Below are 8,897 nucleotides of genomic sequence, written 5' to 3' on the forward strand. Positions count from 1 at the left end.
CTGTAATTTGAATGAATATTCTAGATTGTGTTTCATTATGGGCTAAATGAATTTTTTTTGTAATCGATGGTAGTTCGGAAAAAAAAAACTGGAGGGGTGCGGCTGCATTATCTATAGGAATGAAAACGGGACAGATCTGGCCAAATCCGAGACTTTGCCTCCTAACCCCTGAACCCGGCAGGTCGAATTCGGGTTCGACTCACTAAAATAATATTTTTTTAAATATTTTTAAATATTAAATAATTATTTTAAAAATTTTATTAATCATTAAAATTAATTTTGAACTTTATATTAATAATATTTAGGACAAAAAAATATTATCACAAGTTAAAATCTATCAATATTTATTTAATTAATAATTAACAAGAGAAGAAAATGAGTAAGTATATATTTTCATATTTAATTATCATAATATTCTAAGATAAATTTTAATTCTAAGTTTTGGTGAATAAAAACTAAATTGTTCTGACTTATTCAAAATTAATGAATGTAAGCATATAAACTGAACTGACTCACTAAAAAAAGTACTACACTATTAGTAAATGAAATGGGGCGCTGCTGCATTAACTATCGGGATGACAATGGAATGGGTTCGGGATTGGTTTAGCCAAACCCGAGACCCACGCCTCTTCACATTAGACCCGTCTGGCCCAACCTCCTCACATTGGACCTGTTGGCATGCCAAAATAATATTTTTAATTTTTAAAATACAAAATAAAGAAATTTTAAAAACCATTAATCATTAAAATTATTTTAAAATTTATATTAATAATATTTAAGAAAAAAATATTATCACAAATTAAAATTTATAAATTTTTCTTCAGTTAGTAATTAATAAAAGAATAAAATGTGTAATTATATATTTTCATATTAAATATATCATAAAATGTTAAAGATAAAATTTAAATATAACTTTTGATGAATAAAAATTAAACTGATGTGACTTAACCAAAATTAATGTGTGACGTCTACCGTTTTAAAAGTGTGAAAATATTTTTTAATTTTTTTTAAAGCTCACATTTTGAAATTAATCATTTAAATAAATTGCATACAGTCGGTTCTACTAAAAATATCATTTAAAAATAATCATAATTAATTATCAATAAAAATGTAGCGGAGTAGAAACAAGTAAAAATCCTAACATCAAACATTAAAATAAAATAGTGCAAAAATGTTCATATCCTCTCAATAACATAAAATCGTGAATGTGCGGAAAATCATGAGGTCCTCGGGTCATGTCGCCCACCAGGTCCGTCGGCTCAGAGTTCAGCACCTCCAGTCCCCTCAAAATCAAGATAACCTACATCACACACGTCTAGTGAGTCTAAATACTCAACACACCTGTACCGTGATAACAAATACATATACGTAACAAGCAGAAGTGAAAAATATCGTAATCAACATACATTTCATGTCTGCAGTAAAATCATATGCATAATCGTGACCTGTCAAAACATGATAATAATCATAGCATGTATCATCATATCAACATATACGTGTTCATTTTCTTAATTTGAATTCCGTTCGTCAGCTGTGAATTTCGTATTATCATGTCATTCGATAGATCCATCTACGTGTAACCGAGGTACCCGGCGGATGAGGCATCAGCGACAGCATTACCCGTCCACTGAGCCCCAACCTTTCGTTTCATCGTGTCATTGTATTAGTCACGACCAAGAGACGAAAAATGGCAAAAAAGAAAGCATTCATTCCTCTTTTGTATCTTGCATCTATAGTGTTTTTGTCATGTTGGATTTCTCTCTCATTATTTACTAAAAGTATGGAATCTTGGGTTACTAATTGGTCGAATACTGATCAATCCGAAATATTTTTGAATGATATTCAAGAAAAAAGTATTTTAGAAAAGTTCATAGAATTAGAGGAAAGCCCCGCTTCCGCACGAATTTATCTTGAATCGCGATCGGCAACAGGTCTGAAAAAGTATCTAAAAATATAAAATTTAGATTTCACTAATCCTCCCTTCCCGAAAGGAAGAGCGTGAAATTCTTTTTCCTTTCCGCAGGGACCAGGAGATTGGATCTAGCCGTAAGAAAAGTAAGAAATTCCGCATATTTTGACCAATTCAAGGTGAAAAATGGGGTTGCTCCCTCGGCAAAACTTGAAACCTATCCGGGGGAAAAGTGGATCTCCTGTTACTTTTGGTCGGAAGTATGTGATCCATTAATCCAACATCGTTTTCTTGGCTACCTTATCGTATGCAGCCTGATGAGCGTCGGCTAACCGCGAGAGTAGTTCTTGTTCAGTACCTTTCACAAGACTCCTTAGCCAGACTTGACTCTTTTAGGCAAATTACGAAGCACATGGGCGTCCTCGGCAGTGAATGTGATTCACCCCATCTCATTATGTCTCAAATCCTTCAAAACATGTCATCATATTCACCACTTAAATAAAAGCATGCATATACATAATTTTTCCTTTAAACCAAGCATGCAACGTATTTATCGTAATTTCATAAAAATCATGACCATGATGCATAAACATTTAAAAACATGATAAGATTTTGCTTAGGGCACTGCCAGGACCAAAATATCATCCCAGGTGCAAAATGACCATTTTGCTTCTCGAAACCCAAAAATTACCATTTTACTCTTGAACTTCTAAAATTGACCCGAAGCTTACCAAACTCCTTAAAATGTCCCAAAACATATTTATAAGCATTCCTAGACGTAAACTCGAGCTCATTTTACAACTTAACCGATTCGTTTTAAAACTTGGACCGGGGTCTCGGTTTAACTCGAATCGACTCGAAGCTTAATCAAAATTTTCCCAACTTCTTACCACACCTTATAAACATTTAAAAGACCCCAAATCCACCTAAACTCGTCGCTTAATCCTGTCGGACATACCCTACAAGGTGCTGGAATTTCAGAACATGCACGACTCAAGACCCTAGTTCACGAACTCCCCTTAGTTTCGTTCCTAGCCTAACACTGATGAACCAGCCATGACTCGACCTTCCCTAGAACACCCTAGGAATCCGCTGGACTCTCTTGCATCGAGCCTACAGCCCCATGCAAGCCCTCAACCCTTGCCCACAACCGAACAAGAAAAGAAGCACTCGCGGCCACCCTTCAACCATACATTTATGATCGCACTTGAGGTTGGTTCTAGCACTTGTCGAACCCTTCTAGGCCTTGTCTCAGACCACCAGGGTCTGGTCCATGGTTCGGATTGGTCTTTTTGTTGCTAGTCCGAACCTTGAACGCGATCTCCCAAACCTTAGTCGCCTAGGGCCTTAACTCTCGACCTTCACCCAAAAACTTTCACTCCCATGATTCCAGCTTGTTGACAGCAATAATGTCGTCCATCACACCCTCAATAACAACCCACAGCAGCGCCCTTTGCAACAAAACCAAGGGAAACGTGAGCAACCAACGGAAAAATGCCTTGTTTCACAAGCAAACCATTCACGAAGTACACACATGAAAAGATCGAAAAATCTACATACGTTTTAACAATTTTTACACATATTATCAGTGTGAATGATGCTCGAGGAAAGGAACATTCGTGCCTGATAAAAATTTCGCAAGAAAACCGAAGAACGAGCGTCGGGAATTAAGCCGGAGAATTTTCCTAGCTATCCAATGAAGTGGCCGAAGCTTCCTTGGTGTAATTCAGCTAAAAAGTTAGTGGAACTGATGGGGATGGGGGTGTCGGCTGGAGGGGAGGGATTATAATAGGTTTAGGGTTAATTAGGTATTATTTAAATAGTTAACAATTAAACTAATGGGCCCTAAATTGCTAATTAAAAGTTTAAAAAGAGTTTTAAACCCAACAAGCTTAAAATTAGGCCTATTAAGTCTAAACACCATCCCGAAAAATATTTCAATTTGGTAAGTTCTTGAAAATATTAGCCGAACCCTCAAAAAGTCCCCTGATTCGATAAAATTTGTGTACCGCTGAAAAATATGCTCTGTCGGGTAAAAATACCCAAAAAAGCCCATTTCTTGAAAAATACCTTTAAAACACTTTACAATATTTAATAAAAATTACTCATGTAACAAAATTAATTTTCTTGAAAATTATCTGGTCTCCGTTCCTCGTTCGGGCGCGAAATGCATCAAGAAACCCTAATGCATGAACTTTTAAAATTTCATGAAGTAAATTCTACCATGCAATAATTATGCATAAAATGCACGAAAATAATTAAACACATAATTTTAAATAAAAATCCTAGATTGCATGCATTCAGGTTACGTGAATTAAATTCCTGGACCTTACAACTCTCCCCCCTTAAATGAAGTTTCGTCCTCAAAATTTAGAACGTACCAAATAACTCCTGGTAGCGACTCCTCATCTCGGTCTCGGTCTCTCAAGTAGCCTCCTCGTCGGAATGATTCAGCCACTTGACCATCTGGATCACCTTGTTCTGGAGCCTCTTGTCCTGCATGTCCAGTATCTGAGTGGGTTTCTCCTCGAATGACAGGTGTGGTGTCAGCTGAAGTGACTCATAGTTAAGCACATGCGAATGATTCGACATGTACTTCCGCAGCATGGAGATGTGGAAGACATTATGAACTCCCGTCAGATTCGACGGTAAAGCAAATCTGTATGTGAGTGTCCCAACTCTCTCTAGGATCTCAAAGGGTCCGATGAATTTAGGACTGAGCTTGTCTTTCTTCCAGAACCTCCTCACACCCTTCATCGGTGTGACCTTCACGAACACATGATCCTCTGCTGCGAACAGAAGATCTCGCCGCCTCTGGTCAGCATAACTCTTCTGACGGCTCTATGCAGTCTTCATCCTGTCCCGAATCTTGGACACTAACTCTTCTGTCTGTATGACAATATCTGGACCCAACTCTGCTTGTTCTCGCACCTCATCCCAATAAACTAGCGAACTACACTTTTTCCCGTACAGTGCCTCATATGGAGCCATACCTATCGATGATTGATAACTGTTGTTGTATGTGAACTCCACAAGAGATAACTTCGGCTCCCAGCTGCCCTGGAAGTCGATCAAACATACTCGGAGTAGGTCCTCCAGAATCTGAATCACCCTCTCTGACTGGCCGTCTTTCTGAGAATGAAAAGCAGTACTGAACAGTAGCTTCGTACCTAACGCCTTATGGAGACTCTTCCAGAAAGCAGAAGTGAACCTCGGATCCTAGTTTGACACGATGGACACTGGAATCCAATGCAGTCTGAGTATTTCTCTGATGTGCAGCTCTGCGTACTGAATCATGGTGAATGTCTTCCTGATCGATAGGAAATGATATGATTTAGTGAGCCGATCAACAATCACTTGGATGGCATTGAATCCTCAGTATTTCTCGAAAGCCCTGTCGCAAAATCCATAGTAATATTCTCCCATTTCCACTCGGGAATAGGGAGTGGTCTTAGCCTCCCTGCAGGTCTCTGATGCTCTGCCTTAACCTTCTGACAAGTCAAACACTCGGAGACGAATCGCAGAATATCTCGCTTCATGCTCGGCTACCAATACAGAGTCTGTAGATCCTTTTACATCTTCATACTCCCTAGATGGATGGAGTATGGGGTGTTGTGGGCCTCGCTCAAGATATCTGCTCGAAGGGAATCACTGTCAGGAACCCATAGGCGGTCCCTATATCTGACTATGCCGTCCACAACTGTATACAGTCTCTGGCCTTTGGTCTTTTCTCTCTGTCTCCACTTCTGCAACTGCTCGTCAGAATTCTGCCTCTCAGAGTCTGCGGTACTGTCAGAGTAGCAAGATTCGGGGCCTCGCCCCTGGCATAAACTACAATCTCAAATCTCTGAATCTCAGCCTGTAGCGGTCTCTGCACTAACAGATGAGCAATCACTGCGTGCTTTCTGCTCAGAGCTTTTGCAACCACATTAGCATTACCCGGATGGTAGCTAATGTCGCAATCATAATCTTTCACAAGCTCAAGCCATCTCCTCTGTCGCATATTCATTTCCTTCTGTGTTAAGAAGTATTTCAGGCTCTTATGATATATAAAAATCCTGCACTTCTTCCCATACAGATAGTGTCTCCAAATCTTCAGGACAAATACCACTGCTGCTAGCTTGAGGTCATGAGTCGGATAGTTCTTCTCATGGTCCGTCGGCTGTCTGGACGCGTAGGCTATCACTCTGTCCTGCTGCATCAGAACCGTGACCAGCCCAAGCTTCGATGCATCTGTATAGACCACAAACTCTCTTTGCCCTGATGGCATAGCTAGCACTAGTGCTGTGGTCAAGGCCTGCTTCAATATGTCAAAACTCTCGTGACACTCAGATCCCCAAATAAACTTGGCGTTCTTCTTTGTCAAGGCGGTCATAGGCACCGCAATAGAAGAGAAGCCCTGGATGAAATTCCTGTAATAGCCTGCCAATCCCAAAAAACTACGGATCTCTGTCACGCTCTTAGGAACTGGCCAATCTATGACTACCTCCACTTCGCTGGAGTCGACCTCTATGCCATCCTGAGATACAATGTGGCTCAAGAATGCCAACCTGTTAAGCCAGAACTCACATTTGCTGAACTTGGCATACAATCGTCTATCCTGTAGAGTCTGCAATATTATCCTTAGATGCTGACTGTTCTCCTCCCTGCTCTTCGAATAGATCAGGATATCGTCAATGAAAACTATGATGAACTGATCCAAAAATGGCTGAAACACGCGATTCATGAGGTTCATGAAAATCGCTGGCGCGTTCGTCAGACCGAAAAGCATCACCAAAAAGTCATAGTGCCCGTATCGTGTCCGGAAATCTGTCTTATGCACATCAGACTCTCTCACCTTCAGCTGATGATACCGGATCGGATATCTATCTTGGATAACACTGATGTTCCCTGAAGCTGATCAAATAAGTCCTCGATCCTCGGCAACTGATATTTATTCTTAACTGTGACTCTGTTCAGCTCTCTGTAATCGATTCACAGTCGCATGTTGCCATCTTTCTTCTTGACAAAAAGAACTAGTGCGCCCCAAGGAGAAAAACTAGGGCGAATGAAACACTTATCTAACAGATCCTGAATCTGATCTTTGAGCTCCTTCATCTCCGCAGGAGCTAACCAGTAGGGTGCTTTAGATATCGGCACTGTTCCTGGCATAACCTCAATAGAGAAGTCCACCTCTCTGTCTGGTGGAATGCCTGAAACATCGTCAGGGAACACACTCGATAAATCACTGACTACATCCACGTCCTCCAGCCTCTGACTAAATGGCTCTGTCACTGACACGATGCTGGCTAAGAACGCCTGGCAACCTCTCCTCATAAGCTTCTTCGCATACATGCATGAAATGACGTGCGACATCTGCTGATGTCTGACTGCCAAAAAAACAAACGGCTTCCCACTGGGCGGTCTAACAGACACTGATCTATGTCGAAAATCTATGACTGTCCATGAGAAGATAGATAGTCCATGCCCAAGATGATGTTGAACTCCGGCAACGGTAACTCTATCAAATTTGCATGCACCGTATACTTTTGTAATCGAAGCTCCGATCCCTTCACTATCTGGGAAAAGAACATCTGATCCCCGGATGGGATTGATAGTCTGAAACCCAAATCCACCGCTGCTGGTATGATTCCTTGTCGCTTCACGAAAGATTCGGATATAAACGAGTGTGTAGCCCTTGAATCTAGCAGTGCATGCTTGGCTACACCTGAATTATATATCCTTCCTGCCACAAAATATACCATGAAATGTAATAGAGTTGAACTTAAGGAATTTCTTATCGGAAATTAATGCAAAATCCTCAAAAAATTCACTACATTCACATAAACATCGTTTCCCAAAATTCAAAATTGACCCTCAGAAAAATAAATAATTGCAATTTAGTCACTTAAAGTTCGAAAATTGCACTTTAATCCTTCCATTATTCGAAAATTACAACATGACCCTATTCTCATTTTCGAATCCAAATCACAAAAAGTGATAAAATTTCGAAAATGTCACCGATAAACCCCCAAATTACAGAAGTTTCAAAAATTGTCCCAAAAATCTCGATTTTTCATTCCAGTCCCCCAAATTAACCGTTATTACAATTATGCCCTAATAGCTTCCCATAAAACAATTATAAATCGTAACTAGGTAGAACATGCATCCTAATTCTTATTACAATTATGCCCTAATATCTTCTCATAAAATAATTAAATTATAAATCTCAACTAGGTAGAACATGCATCGTAATTCTTCTAGGTTTTCAATCCCATAATTCAGTTCTCATAATAATCAAATCATTCAGTGCAATCAAAACGGTAAACATATAAAAGCTGAAGTGTAAATGTTACTGGTGATCAGAGAAGAATCTGGCTCCGCCTCAGCCTCCTAGGCATGCATCACATATGCCCTGCCAGTAGTGGGAGCCTTGTTCTGAGGGCAATCTGCAGCTTTGTGCCCCTCCTGTTTGCATACGAAGCATGTTGTCACTTTGATTGTTACACTCCCAAGAGCAGGTTGTCCACAAGTAGTATAATTCGGTGAGTCCGATATCGTATCCACAGGGAAGCTAAGGTAATTACAAGTCCACTACAATGTCTTTTCGTTTTGTTTTTGTTTTTGTTTCTTTTTAATTTTAATTGTTTGAATCTTTAATGGGTAAATTTTAATTGTTCCAATTTTAATTTAAGTAGTTGAGATTAAAGGATCCACTCTTGGTATTTTAATAAAGTTAACATTAACGAACAATATTGGAATCCACTTAATAAAATGGTTCCAATATATTAAATAATCATATTTATATTATTTTATAAATTATTATCTTATAAGTATATAATATATACCAAAACTTATAAATGTGGTCAAGTATTTATTGTGCTATATATATTTGTAAACACTAAATCAAGGTTCCCACTTTAAATGGTTGGTAAAACCAAACAAACATTTAAATGGTACCANTTTAAATTAAATTTGAAAACTGTCAAAGTTATATCAAGATCATTAC

The sequence above is a fragment of the Primulina huaijiensis genome, chromosome 3 (assembly GCF_012295235.1).
Source record: "Primulina huaijiensis isolate GDHJ02 chromosome 3, ASM1229523v2, whole genome shotgun sequence".
NCBI lineage: Eukaryota > Viridiplantae > Streptophyta > Magnoliopsida > Lamiales > Gesneriaceae > Primulina > Primulina huaijiensis.